General features: G+C 32.3%; 1 protein-coding gene across 4 annotated transcripts in view; it reads left to right on the top strand.

Annotated features, from left to right (window-relative positions):
- The first annotated feature begins 458 nt into the window (after positions 1-458).
- Positions 459-18343, top strand: part of LOC135831247 (fibronectin) — a 76671-nt gene continuing 58786 nt past the window's right edge. For 3 of the 4 annotated variants that reach the window (XR_010556169.1, XM_065343591.1, XM_065343593.1), the window contains exon 1: positions 459-576. The gene's annotated coding sequence lies outside the window, so the exon portion shown is untranslated. The remainder of the gene's footprint in view (positions 577-18343) is intronic. The other variant, XM_065343592.1, reaches the window with a different exon arrangement.

Below are 18343 nucleotides of genomic sequence, written 5' to 3'. Positions count from 1 at the left end.
GTTCGATCTGATTCATACCTATTACTTTAAAATATCATGTATAAGTAACAAACTATTGACACAGCGTATTGTAACTTATCCCACATCATTTTCAAAAACTATATCAATAATCTAATACCCTTTTTAGAAATCATTTTGCATCATCGGTGCAAAAAGCCATCCATCGTATTATAATAACGCGCAAACCCATTAATGAAAATCGCCTCATCGCTATCCCATCAAAACAATTAGTTTAAATCATCATCTAGCCTATATGCCCTAAAAAATTCAGCTTTTGCCATTTGTACACGTAGGTACGTTTCAAAATACGGTATGCTTCGTTCATTCATAGTACATATGATCGAAAAGACGACTCATTAATCTCTCGCGATGTTATAAATTAAAGCGAAATACAATGTAAAATAACGTATGTGGCTACACTGTTGCCAAAATATTTGACGTTTTCCCTCGTGTTAGTTCTGATATTTTAGTCTAACGGGTGTTTCAGCGGTGGTTCGTTTTATGTAGTAACGTGATGTATTTTCACTTCGCGTGATCATTTACGGTTATTTATTAAAATTCGCCATCATAATTAAGGTTAGTAGAAGACCAGTTGTATTAGTTCGATTGTGTTTTTCAATTTATTTTAATTAAAAATATATATGTATCGTAAATATATATCGCGGCGACAGGATGTGACTTGTGGTAAGGTGCTGAAGAACGATGACAGATCTGCAATTGTTGAAACATGTGACTGATGAATGTAAACAAAACGATAAATTAGGTATCGAATTTCCAAATGAAATATAAAACTGCGTTGTTTTCGAGTTCGAATCTAAGAATTTTTTTTAAAATTTGAATTGAATTTTGTTTTGACTGAATTAAATGTTTCATTTGAATTTTTTAAACAAAATGATCGATTGAAGAAACCGGTTCCTAGATAAATTTGATACCTTTGTTTACGATTTTGAGGGTGGATGTTTTGAAAAGAAAAGGAATTAATTTGACGAATCTTTCTGTATTTTGAAATTCGAGTTGAGAGAATTTCACGTGAAATACTTCTCTCAAATTTCATTTTGTTAATTCGGTCTTTGATTTTCTCGTTTTCAATGCGGAAGTTTTTCACAATTTTGAACGTTTTGCAGCTTCTTTTAGAGAATTTGATGAATTTTTTTTAAAAAAATAGAAATTGGAAAGAAAGGACGTAACAAGTTGTATCGAAAGTGAGTTTTCAATTGAATGATTAAGTAGGTATTTACCTAGGTACCTACATCCATTCAATTGTTTTGAAAATTTAATTTTTTCGTTCTTCGTTGATAATTTTTCAAAATATTCGAGGAAAATGATAGTTAAATATTAAAAATGACATCAAAACGTAGGTTGATGTAAGACTTTGGGTACGTATTGATTTTTATTGGTATTGAAGAAATGTTGTATTTATTGATGTGAGCCCACCTATTACTCATCAAGATGGTCGAAATGTTGCTTCACTAGCAGATGCTCGGTTATTTGATATACTTGGCTACCTACTCAATATCCAAGACCTATCTACATACCTACCTACCTACCTACCAATGGATTCATTTGGTAAAATTTGCCACCCACGATGCTTTCGTTTGAAAAGAGAAATTAAATAATTGAAATTGAAATTAATCCTTCTGTGCATAAAAAGTGTACCTGGCAATTTTAAAACATTAAAAATTTCTGTGAAATTTTCATAAACTGAAATCTATAATTTGATAAAGTTTACCAATAATTCTCGAAACTGGAATAAAATTTCTGTAATTATTGCTTTAAAGAAACAAATCCACCTGCTCAACATTAAAGGATCGTAGTAGGTAGGTACTGCAAAACCTACCTATGTAATTTTCCTACCTACCTATTTTTCAAATTGATGAATATAACATTAAAAATGAAGGAACGTATTTTTTTGAAAAAGTACCTTCCTGCTTTTCTTGTCATGAAACTTTTTACACGAATAAGATGAAACGCAATGAAAGTAATTATACGTTATAGTTTCACCAACTTTAACCTTGGTTTTAACATTTTTTTGTTATTTGGTTAGCAGGTAGTTTGAATATAAGCTTGAGTATGTTCAGACTGCTCAACTGTTGAGTCGTTGAAATCGATAATTTTTAATCAATTATTCAAAAAAACTGATACAAAAATGAAGAATATTTTTCAAATGCACGTTTTACGACTGTGAGATTATTACTCAGTATTAATAAATTAAACCGATGTGAAAAGTTGGAAACTTTCTTCGAAATAATTATACTTATTTGTCGATAAGAAAAGTCGAAGCTTTTCGAAAGTAAATTTTCTTATAATATAGGAGTAATATCTACGAGAAACGATTATTATTCATGTTTTTTTAATTTTTCCATTAATTCGGACGAATATAAGGTCTCGTTTTGATTTTTGTGTGGGTATATTTTAGTCAATAGGCCTAATTACCTACTCGAGGAGTTTTATCACGTGTTTGTATTTATGAATTTTTATGCTCATTACAGATTTAGCTAAACCTACGCTCCGTTGGAAGTTTTCTTTCAATAATGATTGTTATTGTGATTTTACATTTTGGTACCTTCGAATAATTCGAGTCCGAAATTATGTTTTTCGTGTTCTCGATTCTTATTTGATTAATTAATGCGAATCGCAATAATGAAACGAAGGCTTGAAAAAGTATTGTAAGAAATTTGGAAAAGAATGGATATTTTTTTGTATGTAGTTCCAAAAGTACACTTTACTTCAGTAACAACACGTACATGACCAATTTAATGATCGGTTTTGTTGTTTCCTTCATGAGCTAGGTAGTGCATGAATTTAGGGAGAATAAAAAGAAAACCAGGTGACAATTTGAATAAAATTGGAAAAGTTTGTGATTCAGGCAATATATGCGTTTCACATTTAATAAATTACGCCTGACTTCTCAGACTAGAATTAAAATTAGATTTAAGGGTACTTAGTTCAATAAACCATAAGGCAGTTTGATGCATATTTTAAAGACGCAGTCTCGTGGAAAAAGAAATGACAAAACTACTCAGGACGAAATGATAGGATAAGATCAGGTTTGGTCAGATCAAATTGAATCCAGGATATTTCTGGATCGAATCTAATCTAATCAGATCTGATAAAACTGGTTTAAACTGGTAAGACTGGATCTGATCAAACAAACAATCCTAAACCAGTCTGATGAGATGACGTTCCACATGATAGATGATAATAATTCCATCTGTCTAGATAGTGATACGTGAACTGATAAGTATGTTCACATCAGAGTGCTCAGATACAGAAAATTTTCTTTTGATTCATTTTATCAATAATCAGGCAAAATTAGATCTGATCCCATTGGACATTCCTTGGATCTAGGTAATCATGTATATACCTAGATCTAATTAGATCACCGTTTTATCATCAGATCTGACCATCAATAATTTTTCTGTTTTTTTTGTCTTTTTTTTGTTTGTTGTTTTTAGCACAATTTTGTTCTGTGTCTGAACTTTCTATTCAAAAAGTTTTTTCTTTGTACTCTTCTCAAAAGAAAATGATTGGATCTGATCAGGTCAAGTCAGATAAAAATTTGGTTCTGTCCAGATTTGATCTGATCAGATGAAACAAGCCAAACAATGACTGATTAGATCTGATTGAACAGTTTCCCAATCAAATGGAACCTTTTTCCTTTTAGCACTTATTTTTGTGCCATTCATGGTTCAGGTAACTTTGGAATGAGCTGACATGTATTTCTTATAGTGAGCCGCAATGTATAACTACCCCTCTGCGGGGATGCCGATGATTTTAAATATCACGTTACCTAATTGAATTGATTAATTGAATAAGTAAATGAGCTATCGCGATTATCGTGACATGTATCACGATAGTAACAACTTGCAATATTTTCCACTATTGCTAAAGTGAATGTGAAACATGGGACACTATCTGTTAAGTGTTTTCCACAGTCCAAATTTCAGATATTCTCCACTTGGTAGGGCTTCCTGCCTGGCTCTTCGCTCAGTACCTGTATTCCATTTATGTGACATCTATCTGTGCTGGGGATATCTCTTAGTTCTTCAACTGTTTTCATGAAACAGTGTCTTAACCTGAGGTGGGTTTCTGCCAGTTCTTCATATCCATACATAGGATACAGCGTATTTTTTAGCAAAAACAATTAAAAATCGATAATATCAGCGGCATCCGTGCCCCTCTGGTTGAGAAACTGTGATTTCAAAAAAACAAAAAAAAACAAAAAAACGGAATAAGTTGATTTTAAATTAATTTGATGATGGCTGAAAAATTCTAAATTGTTCAATTCTGAATAGGTACGAAGAAAAAAATTCCAGAGCAGGATATGATTGAGTTTGCATTCACAAGAACATCTGACAATAGAGTATATGAATCCTGAAACTGGGAAAAATCCATGGCAGTTGCATTGAGATTGTGAGTTGAATCTTTCAATAAGGCTAGTGAATTGAGCATTGAGTGATGAGAATCATGATGTCAAATTTTCAAGTTGTTGAGTGTTGAGTTGTCGAGTCTGAGTATTAAGTGAATGTGACAAAATGTACTACTTATGGAGCTCACTACTCCACGTCGTTTGGGATTCTCGCATCCCATTCTGGTCATATTTTGCAAATTGAAATTGAGATTACTCGGATGTAAGTCGTGTATGTTAGTAATTTTGTCATTCATGTCAAGAATGATTGAATTGATGGTTCACTTATAGTATGTAGAGGATTTTCTTCTTGTTATGCATTTCTGGCTTCGGAACAATGTACAAGTTCATTTCTGCATCAAGTTGGCGTTTTACAATTGAGGCCACCAATTTGTACTGTAGGTGTCATAATGGCACATACCAGAGCTGAAAACGGTTACACTACCCAGTACCCACTAACCAGTATCTGGTTAAAATACTGGTGAACCCAATAGTAGAGGAGAAGGTACAATTATGGACCCAGGTACAAATATGGACCCCCCATGGTTTAGTGTAGAACCACTAGCGCTGCGGTCATGCTGGGTACTAAAAATTATACTAGTAGTGTAGTATCGATGATCCATGTATTTATTTCGGATCCATGCAAACTTGGGTGTCTCTCATCAGCAATTGTTTTTTTTTGCGCATTATTTTCTTGCCAATGGAAAATTTTACAAGTTTTTCATTCAGTAATTCATCAACTTCAAATAAAGTTTAGAAAAAAAATTATTAGCGAAGTAAGTAGCTTACAATGTGTACTTTCAAAATATACTTTCATATTTGTCTGTACTTCAACTGATTTTCATGATTTTTTTCATTTTTCATAAACTGAGCCGATTTTTTGCATGGGTATAAATATGGACCCCTAAATTTTTTTACCTAATTCTGATTCAATATTTTTTAGAATATCGAGAAAAGTGTTATTAACAAAGAAGACAAGTCCAAAGTGTCAAAATGGAACCATGATTTTTTCATTTTTCATAAACTTGGCCAATTTTTTGCATGGGTATAAATATGGACCCCTAAATTTTTTTTCATCTAATTTTGATTCAATGGTTTTTAGAATACCGAGAAAAGTGTTATTAATAAAGAAGACAAGTCCAAAGCATCAAAAAACATCTTTAAATAAATTTTTGTTCAATTTTCTGACTTTTTATTCATTTTTTGAGGGGGGTCCATATTTGTACCCGAGTCCATATTTGTACCATTTTATGTCACTTTTCTAAATTTCAAATTTCTCCGTGAGTTTTCAACAAAAAAAATATTTTTTTTTACACAATATACTAGAGTCTTTGGCCTTTCAAATGGTATACTCGAAAAAAAAATTTGAAAATTTTTTCTACCCTTTAAAGCCAAAAAGCTAGAGGGGGTCCATATTTGTACCTTCTCCTCTAGCTGGTATTGAGTTGATTTGGGTATAGATAGTAGCTTATAGTGAGCACAACCCGATTGCATTTGCAGATAGTTTGCGCGCGCACCACAAAACTTGATAATACGTAAGTGGGAGGAGTTACATTTTGGCACCTGTCGAAGGTGCGTGTGATCAATACCTCCTATACAAGAAGGCCAGAGCACTGGTTTTCTGACATCACAGCTGGGGGTGATTGCGGCTTCATTGTCTTATAGGAGATTGCCCAATTTCCAAGTTTTTCTTGAATAATTTTTGAATGGTTGATGCTACAGATTTGAATTAAAAACCAGCTTGTAGAGGAGAAAGAGTAGATCATTTTCCATGTTTCAAACACCTATGTGCTTAGTCATATTTTCGATTTATCAAAGTTCAAAGTTTCAAGGTTGCAATTTTTTTACATTTAAATTGAAATAAATTGAAAATTTGATTGAGCACATAGGTGTTTGAAACATGAAAAATTATCTACTCTTTCTCCTCTACAAGCTGGTTTTTAATTCAAATCTGTAGCATTAACCATTCAAAAATTATTCAAGAAAAACTTGGAAGTTGGGCAATCTCCTATAAGACGATGGAGCCGTTATCGCCTCCAGCTCTGACGTCACGTAGACTTTTTAGAGGCAGTGTTCAGGCCTTCTTGTATAGGAGGTATTGGTGTGATTAACATTTGACAGTGATTGTTGGCAATGATGATGTAATGCCGATACACCCTCTACACATACTTACAACATGCTACCGGCTACAATGTGAACCACTGTGAAATTTTTACAACTCAATACCAGCTACTAGCAGGCAGCAGGAATTTATGGTACGGGTACAGTAGTTAGTCCAGAGTCCTGCATGGTGTAGTTGAAATAGCCAGATAACCGCAGGAGCTATCGGCTAATCCAACTGCAGGTTACCAACTGCAGTTACTTTTGTCAGCACATGCAACCATGCAACACCTCCTATAATAAAAGGCCTGGGCGCTGTTGGAAAACACGAAGTGGTCACACTGTATCGTAGGCCGACAGTTATCAACAGTTAGATTTGAAATGCATTGAATGTTATGTCGAAAATGGTTAATTTTAATTAAAATTTCTCAAACTATGGTGTAATTTAGAGAAAAAAAGTTCGTTATTTCATTCAGAATTGAGTTATTTTACTAGTGAACTATACTTCAACTGTGCTGTGTGTCTCTGTAATGAATATAATCTGTGCAAACTCGAAAGTACTGGTGATCGGATTTCTGACTGATAAAACCTCATAAGTAGAAGCAAACTTTTCGCAAATTATAAATCAATTTTGAAAAAATCGTGTATTATTTTACGTGATATTGTGCTGTTTTACTCGTGAAGCATGTAAACTACGCCATTCAACTCCATAATGTGATAGTGCGCGAGTTTAAAAGTACCAGTGATATCAATGCTTTAGATTTCCATAACACTATTCTAACTTTACTGCCAAAGCTTCAAAATCCAATGGGTCAAACTTCGTCTATTATTCAATTCAAATAATGATGACTAGAAACTTGGAAGAAATTAAAAATGTATAAAAGTAAGTGTTCATTACTCAATGCTCATAGAATAGAAATCACTTCAAATGAGCTTTTCATGCTCCTCTCTCACCATGTACTTAATTCATTTTTCTTTAGGTTTGCAAATAAATAAATCGTTGATTTGATGTGTAATCAGTAATGGCATTTCTTTTAGGTGAATAATGGTGAATTACACTCAAAAGATTGGAATACCACAGGCAAGAATTCGAAATATTCAACATATTAATCATGATCAATGATGGAATGGAAGCTGTATTACTGAAACTGATGATGGCTTTTCAAAGGCAGATATGTTCAAAAATGATTTCTCCAACATTTTAAATATGTTCTCTTGAATTTGGTGTTTATTTGAACCGTGAGTAAATATTAATCCATGTAAATACCTTCGTTTTATGACATATTTTGTAGCTGTTGTTAGTGCTTTGTTTTTAGATCTTGATTATGCATATTATTTATTGACAAAAATAATTGAATAAGTGATATTTTATACATTTTCAGTATTATTGATGTGTTTTATGTGTATTAAATGCTAGTAACGGAATAAAATGAGCATTTTTAGTGTTCTTTTCTTTCATAAACCTCGAATATGTACAGTGTTATGCATATACTGTAGTACATCCGTCGGCCTACAGTCGTGACGTCACGAAATCAGCGCCCAGGCCTTTTATTATAGGAGGTGTTGAACCATGGGTAAGTTGGGTTAATAACCATACGTTAACTGCCTTCAGTTCTTTGGTGACTCATCAAACAGATAAGACAGAATCAAACATTACATTTCCAATAAGAACTAGGTATAATTGCAGGCATTTAGTGTAGTTATTTTAACTACGAATACAAGAATAATCGTTTGGCAGTGTTATAACCGCTTTTGGATGAGTTAAATTTGGTAGCTTACCGCACTCAACGTGCAACTAATGCAGATAACTTTTAACTAGGTACACCGTGCAGGACTCTTGGTAGTTACCCGCTGTTAGCAAGTACCATTTCCAGCTCTGGCAAGTAAATACAAAATTGGAAAGTGAAAAGAGATAATGATGAATGTAAGTATTACTTACATGTAGATAACAAAGAATGACATGACAATAGAAAATAGTGAAAAAAGATTTCTGATAACTTAAGAATGAACCGCTTATATTTTCTGATAGAGAGCTGCTACAGTCCGCATCTGATCAGATCTGGTCAGATCCTAGTCTCCCCTATTGGATCTGATCAAGTCTAAGCACTGCTCATATCCACTATTGTCAAAAAGTAGTCCAATCGCTGTGGACCCTCGAACGTAATCGATTTCATGTCATACCTTCTCCTAAATTAAGATTAGGTAATTAATATCGCCCTCTTGTTTTTCCTCTTGTATTTTTTTGCCCCCCCCCCTTTCCCGACCTAGATATAATTCGCTTCTTCATCACATTATCTATTTATTGTAGTTGATGTAAATTCTTACTATTTCTTGTTTGTTGTGTACTTTGGTATGGTTATGATGAGAACCAATAGGTATTCATAAGTTGTACCTTATATTGCACAATAAATTCCCCCACCCCCTCGTGGGGAATGGGGACACTTGAAAAAAAAAGGTCTAACCCAATCAAAATTATGTGACTGGATCTGATTAGGTTTGATGAGATCATCTGTGGAATATCTGTATCTAATCAAATCATGGTCAGATTCAATCGGCCAATCGGATCTTCCCCATAGAATCTGATCAAGTGTGATCTGATCTAATCTGATCAAAATTATTTAACCAGATCTGATTAAATTATTAGGTTATTAGGTTAGAAATCTGGTCAGATATGAACATTTCATGGATTCGAGTGCACCTGACCAGATCTCATCCATAGGGGTGGTGTTCTCTTTCCCGTCGATTCAGCTGAATTCCCAGTTTATTGTGTTAAATTCACATTGTTTAATTCCATCTGCCTATATGACGACCTTTTTCCAATGTAAATGTAGACCACTTTGAAATGAGAGTCCATACCTACTTCCTTATATTCGTTCAACAAATAACCAGTTTTCATTGAAATAAAAATTAAATTATTTGTTCCGACACATATGTAGTTACGAGTAGGTTTCCTACTGAGTAGGAAAGAGAAAAGTCGAAAGTTTTTCATATGTGAATATACCTAATTCATATCGAACACCAGGGAAAAGTATTCCTGCTTGTGTCAGGTTTTCAAAAACACGAATATGGCATGTCTATGCTGCAAACCGACCAAAAAAATATCAACATTTCGCGGCATTAACATTTTTCATTAAGTCTAATTAAAATATACACGTATTGCGCATTTTACTCAAAAGAACCGTCAACTTGATAATTTCCAAGGTTGTGTGGTTTTCGACGCTAAATTACAACTAACTAATATGCACACAACAATGAAACTCTCTATGTCTTTTACCTACCTACTCGTACTATTATTACAGCAGCTAACTTGAGAATATACTTACCGTAGCACTAGTGAACTTATCTTTATATGTAGGTACTTACATTTGGTTCTCAATAATAATTCGAGTCAGTTAAATGCCCTAAAATCCGCCAACTACGCGTCAATTTCAAATCAAATGTGTTTCGTTCGACGTCTGTATGGTTATGTAGTATAGCTATTCTATGCGTCGAGCACATGAAATGATTTCGTTGTTGGTTGGTTCGCGTGACACCTATCATGTAAGTATTTCACTTTCTAAGAGCCTTTTGCTCGTCGTTTATTGAAATTCAAAATCTTGACATCGTAATAAATTACATTATCAAGCAACTTTCGCTATTTAATCGCATCACCCGAAACGTTGCTTGTAAAGATTAGGTCAACATTTTCACGCCGTGGCGACATTTTCTCCTCGTAGTATAAGAATAATTTGCCATTCTGGAATTCTCTCATGTCACCGTCGTCCGTTTTAAAATTTTTTCACTTCATTTGTTTGTAAATCACGTTTTCGCCGGTAACTGATGCAATTAAAGGATCGATTTCAATTCCATTGTTACCTATAGTTGCTCGTATCATCATAAAGGCTTTTCTTTTTACAGTTTGTCTGGCCATCGATGAAGAAAAAATTCGTTTAAAAAACCACACTTTTTTCCTTTGAAATAAAAGTCGATTTCTACTGCTTTTTTTTTTGCTGACGACGCGACGAGTCAAATACAATAGCATGCGATAGTGGTCAAATGGTGCCGAAAACGGACGTAGTAAAAGTTCTGTCACCCTAGCTCAGTTTTAAAACAAACCATCCCCTTAAGTTTGAAATAAAAAATCTTTAATTTTAGGTAGGTATCTGCCTTCATGTCTGGTATATGCCTTCTTGCATTTCAAATGAATCGAATTTATTATTTACCCTTCTGAAATAGGAAAATGAAGCAACCAAGTCGGAAATTTATATACAATACAGGGGTTCTTAACACACTTCGATTTTTCCCCATTATTTAGAAAATTATAGGTCAATTTATTTTTAAAAAGTGTTTCATCAATTTTTGAAATTTTTCAATTGGGTTTTTGGTAAAAGCGCTCTAAAAAAAAAATATGGATCCATGTTTAGATAGGTATTGAGTACACGTGTCAAATTATTAGTAGATTTATTGCTAATCTGATTAAATTATAAAACGAGTTCACGAACATCATTTGAAATAAAAATTATCGAACCCAATAAAAGTACGCACTCGTGTTTGAAATTATCTGTGCACGAGACTACCTACATATTTTTACGAAGAGGCACTTTTGTAGAGAGAGAAAATTTGATTCAATCATGTTTCAACTCGTGTCACTCAATATTATAAAAAATTGCACTTTTATAAAAATGTGTAAGTAGGTAGATATATGCACATTTACAATTATATTCCAGAATCCACATTGAAGTTGACATTTTACTGTATATGATAGGATAGTATGTAATAATGAAAAATTAAATAAAGAATAAAGAAAGATATACAGGGGTTTCTCTTCTTCCTTTTTCCTTTTATATTTTCAATCGAAAAGGATTAGAATTTAAATAAATCATGATAACAATAGGATACCATAGGTAATTCGAAGCAAGGTGTATCATTAGTGAATACCTTGTGATGAAAAACATTTTTCATCGCTAATTGTTTTGACATGAATATCACCCTCGTAATATCCAGTGCACCGCCCTACAATTTATGTTTACGGTTTGAGTTACTAAAAACATTCTTGACACTACTATATAATCTTATTATGCAACGTATAAAAACTATGCATAGATGTACGTACCTACGTGTTTCGTGAAACACACGTATTGCCCATGAAAAGATTACTTGTTTTGAATTATTTAACGCGAATGTGAAGCTTTAAAACTTCAAAAAAAAAATACAATACAATACTGTCGCATCAATGGTCGTTTGCTGCCTAATGTTGCTTGGTCTATCGAAGTACGTACTTGAAACGATTTTGAAAGGCTTTCGATGTGGTAAAAACGGTACCTAGATAAAGCTATTAGACAGGTGTGGAAGTATTTAACTAATTTTTTAACTGAGAATCAAGGAATAAAAATTGGAACTTTGCTGATCAATAATTTGTAAAAAAAATCCAAAAAAAAAGGTGAGAAAAAATGTAATTTTTTTACATTGGGAATTAGGTAGGTATTTTTGACTGAATTGTTTCAAATTTTAGAGTAAAATTGAAAGATCTAAGGCTACAAATTGCTTATTATTTTAAAAATTAAAAAAAAATTTAAAATCCTAATAATAATTTGAAGAACACTCGTCAACTCCCATACTTAAGTACTTATATTTAAACTTTGAACGAAAGCAAGCTACGAGTACCTATATATAGATCGAGAGAGGAAATGTGCTAGGTGGGATCCCCGACACCAAAATGGCAGATCCTAAAGTTGATCGGCAAATTCTAAGTTCACCCCCCCTCTTCTCTTCTCAAAAACCTCTAGTTTTTTACCTAAAAATGGGACTCACGTGACCTCAAAAAATTTAAATGGTGAGATTGGATTTTAAATATTCAAATTTGTCAAGGACGAACGTAAACTTCCTTGGATAATGGAAAAATAACGAGTTTGTTAGAAATTTGTAGGTACCTATAAAGATAGATGTCTCTCTCAATAGATAATGGAAAATCATAAACTCACGGAACCACGTTACATTTCAGCTGATAATTTTACGTAATGTGTAGGCAATCTCAAATTCAAGTTCCATTATTTTTTTAAACTCAAACTATATAACTCGAATTTTAAATGGTCTCATCAACGCCTCCTAAAATATTTATCGGGCTTTTCTTAAAAGCAGATAGGTATGCAAATTATTCACGTATTTAATGCTATATCTTACGTATATGTAAGTATGAACGTATAGCTAGGCCTTTTGCAAAAGTAAGAAACAGTTAGGAAGGTACGTATTAAGAAAAGTATAGATATTATGCATACGTACGAATAGAGAGAATGAAAGTCTTGCTGTGTTAGGTAGGCAATGGTGTGACACCATATATGTAGGTATATTAGGTACAGAATTGTTTCATTAGGTATGTATTTTGAATGAATACGAGGTAGGTAATTAAACTGCGTGAGATTTTGAAATAAATTGCTTGTTTAATCACTGAAAATTACTTTCTACTGTGATTTTACGCAATAAAAACATTGCCTACCTGTATACGTGCTTTTATATCGTAAAATAAAAACTCATCTAATGCGGCGTATAATCAACTTAAACTTTTGTTGTGGCTTATCTATTGTAATATTAGAACGTGTAGGACTGAAAAGGATAGGTATTTATCCAGATTAGTGTCTTTGCAATAATAATGTGATATTCAGTGTAAAAGAAAATTTTGGAAAAATTCGCACCCCTTTCCCCTTTACAAAACACACTAGGTACATAAATATAATCCTGATACTTGTACATATTCACGTTCAGTAGGTACTACCTACCAAAGTATGATTTTTGAACGAATAAAGGGGTGTTCATCTACCTACACCCTAGGGAGTATGTTCGGCTTAAAAGTTGGTATAAAGGTAGAGGTATTAATAGGGCAATGACTTTGAATTTTTTCAAACTTCGTTGATCTAAACAAGGCCCTTGGAAATCATGTGCCTACCTAGCTTGAAAAGTTCAAAACACGTTAGAGGGGCCAAATTGTTGAACAAAATTAAAGAAATTAGGTAACTATTTTTACATTTTTTGGGAGTGTTTTCTGTCACTGATGAATTTTTGAAATTTTTCTAAGAGGTGGATGGTATTCAATTGCCTTCATAAAACCGTTTTAAAACGTGTTTTTTTTAATATTTACTAAATGCATTATTAGTATCATATCTTTACTGGGTAACCACTCTCAATACTTTGGTGATTATTAAAATCTTAAAAGCTACAGTTTATTTTTGGATTTTTGATGAATTTTTGAAAATTTAAAAATTAAAAAAAAACAACTAATATAGGTAGTGAATTATTGTCAACTTGACAAATCTTCTGACAAATATTAATAACTCGGTGAAACTCGAGTAGGATGGCAAAAAAATCAAAAATTAAAATATTGGTATTTCATCCTTTCCATTCGGATCGGTCCTCAGCTGGGACGTATTTAAAGCAAACTTTTACTGTGCATGAGCAAAATTTCTAGAAAATCAGTTAAAATTTATAAAAACAGTTGGAAAGGGTCGAGTTAATGAACCACTGCAAAATTTGAGCAGAATATGCCCAGAATAGGTATTAAAAAAATTTTAGTTCAAAAGTTACGAAAAACCAATCAACGTTCTGATATCAAATATAATTTATTGTTAAAGTACATGATTTTGAATAAACTGAATAAAGTACTAATCAAAATAACCAAACCGCAGTATTTGCATTAAAATCATTGAAATTTACCATACCTTCAATTTAGGTACCTGTATAAAAAATGTCAAAATTATGCAAAAATTGTTTGAAAATGTGTAAAAATTCCAATAAAATAGTCGAAAATAAATAAAACTGATCGAGAAAAATTCCACAAAAAAAGCTTGAAATATGCAATGCAACAAAAAAATTTTAAAAAACGAAAAAATTGAAAAATTGATCATATACGACTACCTATTTCCAACAATAAATAGGTAAATAAGTAACATCTTTCCAGAATTACAAAAGGTGAAAAAAAATTCAATTTTTGGTCATATAAATTACTGGTTAAAAATTACCCAAGTGCTCGTAATAGTGAAAAATCACTTTTTTCACTGTTGATAATCATTTAATAGATATCGAAATAATTTTCAACAATTTTTCAGAATTTACTCAGCCATTTTTGATGGAAATTTTCGTGATTTTCGTGATTTTTGTGATGTTTCATTTAAGGCTACATTAGTACTTTTATTTATTCATTTTTAACATTTTTTATTGGCATTTTAAGAGTTTGGAAGGAACCATATCGAAAAATTCTTTCGTGAAATTTTACTCCATTTTGCTTTTATTTTTAAATACTTTTTTTTTTGTTTGAATCTCGAAATAAGATTTAGAAAACTTGAACTTTAAGATTGAACGTTTTTTTTTTTTTTTAGAACTTCGTGATTATGAAACCTCTCTCACCTGATAGGTACTACGTGAATTTTGTTAGATTAAATCGATTCATTCGATTCTCAAAAATGAAATGAATGAAATAATATATAAATCTAAGTGCATTGCATGGTTGTTTCAGTGTTGGTGGGGGGGAGGGAGGGTGTCATCAATATTAAGCGGATTTTAAAAAATTAGGATGAGAGTTAACTCTTATAATGGGACATCTACCTTAGTTACCTACTCATGAAAACTTTTCTACAGTGAATCTATTCTCTATTCTCGAGAATACTCTTTCATTACACCTTTGGCCAGAAAAAGCATCACTTTTTTGAGCACCTAAATCGACGTTGCTTTTTTCCGAAAAAATGTGGATCTGCACAAAATACAACTTTTTTTGGAGCTGCAAGTTAGGGTAAACACTTGACTGCTATCAATCAATTTGGGAGGTTGAAAGAAGGATTTCTGATAAGCTTGAGCTTTGTAGCACGATCGAGAACATGATTTTGATTTTTTTTCACACATTTGCTTAGTCATTTGTATTTTAAAAATTCTCCAAAATTCTATATATAAATACATACAATTTAGCCACTGAAATTTTAGCTCTTTCGGTTCAATTTAGTTTTGACCCGAATGTTTTTGTCAATTTGAACTGACTGACCCCCTTCTTGTAAGTCGGAAAACTATTTTTCCAATCGCGAGAATATTTATTTGATACCTACTTTCCAGTCAAACAAATTCATTGTTCAAAAACTCATACGAAGTGCATCAATGATCCCATCTAAAATTGAAAAATACATATTTCATTCACGTGACCTCTTAGAAATCAAATCCAGCCATTAGTGAGACAGTTTGTCAACAATTCTTCATAAATCGTTGTAAAAAAATGCATCATGAATTTAAAAATTCTTTTCAATTGCCATAGACGTTTTCAGAATCCCTTCAAAAATGTTACAAAACGTACTCAAAATTTTAAAAATTTTCCTGAAATCATTCAACAAACTATTCAAAGTATAGGAAGTAAAAAAATATCAAACATGTATTTGCCAGTTTTGTACCATCCTACTAAACAATTTTGTGTTAGAAATATGAATCGGTGAAGGTACATTTTATACCTATACCTATTTTTGGATCGCTATTTTTGTTCTTCATGTCTAAACGAATTTAAAAGGGCAAGTATTTATATGTACTTATTTGTAGGCCTACTATTTATATTCCATTGTTATTTACACTTTACGTTTCTCAGTCTTTGGTTAAGTACACGTATAAGACTACCAGAAGAGGAAATCATCAAAAATTCAAAGCCTAATTACAGCCAGAAGGCCAATTCTACGAACTTTTAAAACTCTGTCGCTTTCCATGAACTCAAAACACATGTTCAAGCACAAAATCGAACTAAAATTTGATCCACCTCCCCCTCTCGCTCCATACACATATATACTCATTTTTTGTAAAATAAAAAATATACCTTAATAGAAAAAAGTTAAAATAATATACTTGTACATGGTACCTTTATTTTTTTTTAAAGTGACTCGAACTAGGAAAACCAGACCAGCTGTTCAGCTGTTGGTTGGTTCTTTATACGTTCAAGATTAGCAGACCGAGAAAACGTACCAAGGTATTAACGTTGATACGTGATGAATCGTAAAACATTTTATAGATTCGATTTCATAGGCTATTTGCACACTTGTAAAAAATACGCTTTTTTGGCTATTTTATAGCGAATATAAAATTTTCAAGGGCAGTAAGGCGCATCGAGTCGTATCCGGCTCTTACAGCTGAGGTCAACTTTTCCAGCAGATTAAAAATAGCTTTAAAGTCGCGAACGAATGAAGAAATGGTTACAGTTATTGTAGAATTTATTATTGGGATTATTTTCACGATGTTTTAGTCTCAGTAGAATTATTGAGGTTTTTCTATGTACTATGGTACTGTGTTTCTTATCGTTTCATTATTCTCTTCTTTTTTTTTTTAGGTCTGGCAAAAAAAACCCTCCCGAGTTTACTTTTCGTTGTTATTGTGTCATGTTATTTTACGACGAAGGCATTAATTTTATAAGGTTCTATACAGTCTATAACTATTTAAGTAGGTAAGTAGTATATTTTAACCGCTAAGTTTTGCTGTAAATAGCCTAACATTGTTAAATAAGACAAATGCTAACAGGATTCGAACAATTAGGTATCGACCAAAAGCAATTTACCGTCTATAAATTTCACTCCTTTGGAAAACAGCTTCGTGATTATTGAGAAAATATTCTCTTATCTTTTCGTTATGTGCAATGCATTTAATGACTCGTGTAATCCGCGCCATCTCATAAAAGAAATCTGGGTAATTTTGAATTAACAAAGTCCCTACAGTCGTACTACTCGTACCCACCTCACATGTAAGCTGCTTAATTTCTTTACCTGTATTTTGTATTCTTTTCGGACTTTTTGCAATTAAAATGCACCCATTTTTGTGGGGAAATTTTCGAATAAAAACTCACCTAGATAATACCTATATTTTTTTTTCGAGTCGAGTAGGCAGACTATTAAATATTTTAATGCGACGTGTGTTATTTGAAAATAGGTAGTTGAAAGTGAGAAAATACTTTTATTAGTAGAGTACTTGTGTAATGTGATGTGCGAGTAGATGCTAAAAAGTATTTTTCTTTTTACGCTGTTAAAATGATTTGTATTCGAAATGTCGCTTTTCATTTCAGTCTGACGTTTCTTTTTTTAGCTTTTTCTTGACGAACTTGTGTTTTAGACAAATAAGGAAAACTTTTTAAACGTAATAAGTTGTAAAAATTATATATTCCATTATGCCCAACTATACTGAATCGGCGATTACAATTGTTTTCAGAGCTGGAAACTTTTTCATGAATTACGCGTAATTATATAGGGTGTTTCGTAAGTAATTTTCGAGTCTTATTTTCCTCTTTCGAAAACCTCATTTAGGTATTGAAGGTTCGGTCTTAAAAGCTCAAATGTTTACTTTTGAATAGTTATTTCCATAGGTACCTAAGTTTGAAAGATCACAAAAGTGAATATGAATATCTATAAAAATTAATATATTTTTTACCTCTATATAGTTGTTTATAGTTAGAAGTTTTAATCACGAGAAGAGAAAAGAAAACCTTCCAATAAACAATTATAATATTTCTATTCTGTAAAAACGGGAACAAAGTGATCAATCAAAAAAAAAAAATCAATTCGAGTTGGTCAATGAAAGAAAAAATGATATTTTAAATAAAGAAAATTAAATAGGTACATGAAAACCTCGAGCAAATATCTGAATGTTTTGTATCAAAAAAATGCCTTCATTTATGAAACACCCTGTATTTATTCTCAAATAAAAATCGTGCTGGTTGGATTGGTTACAACGGAACCATGTTATTTATTCTGAATTTGTGAGATCTCCCCATAGAGTTGATAAAAATTGTTCATGTACGATGTAAACCGAACAATTTCGTGCATTATATTATTATATTTGTCGTGATTCTCGTAAAATGCA

Source organism: Planococcus citri, chromosome 1 (assembly GCF_950023065.1).
Source record: "Planococcus citri chromosome 1, ihPlaCitr1.1, whole genome shotgun sequence".
Taxonomy (NCBI): Eukaryota; Metazoa; Arthropoda; class Insecta; order Hemiptera; family Pseudococcidae; genus Planococcus; species Planococcus citri.
This window is presented reverse-complemented; position numbering and strand designations above follow the sequence as displayed.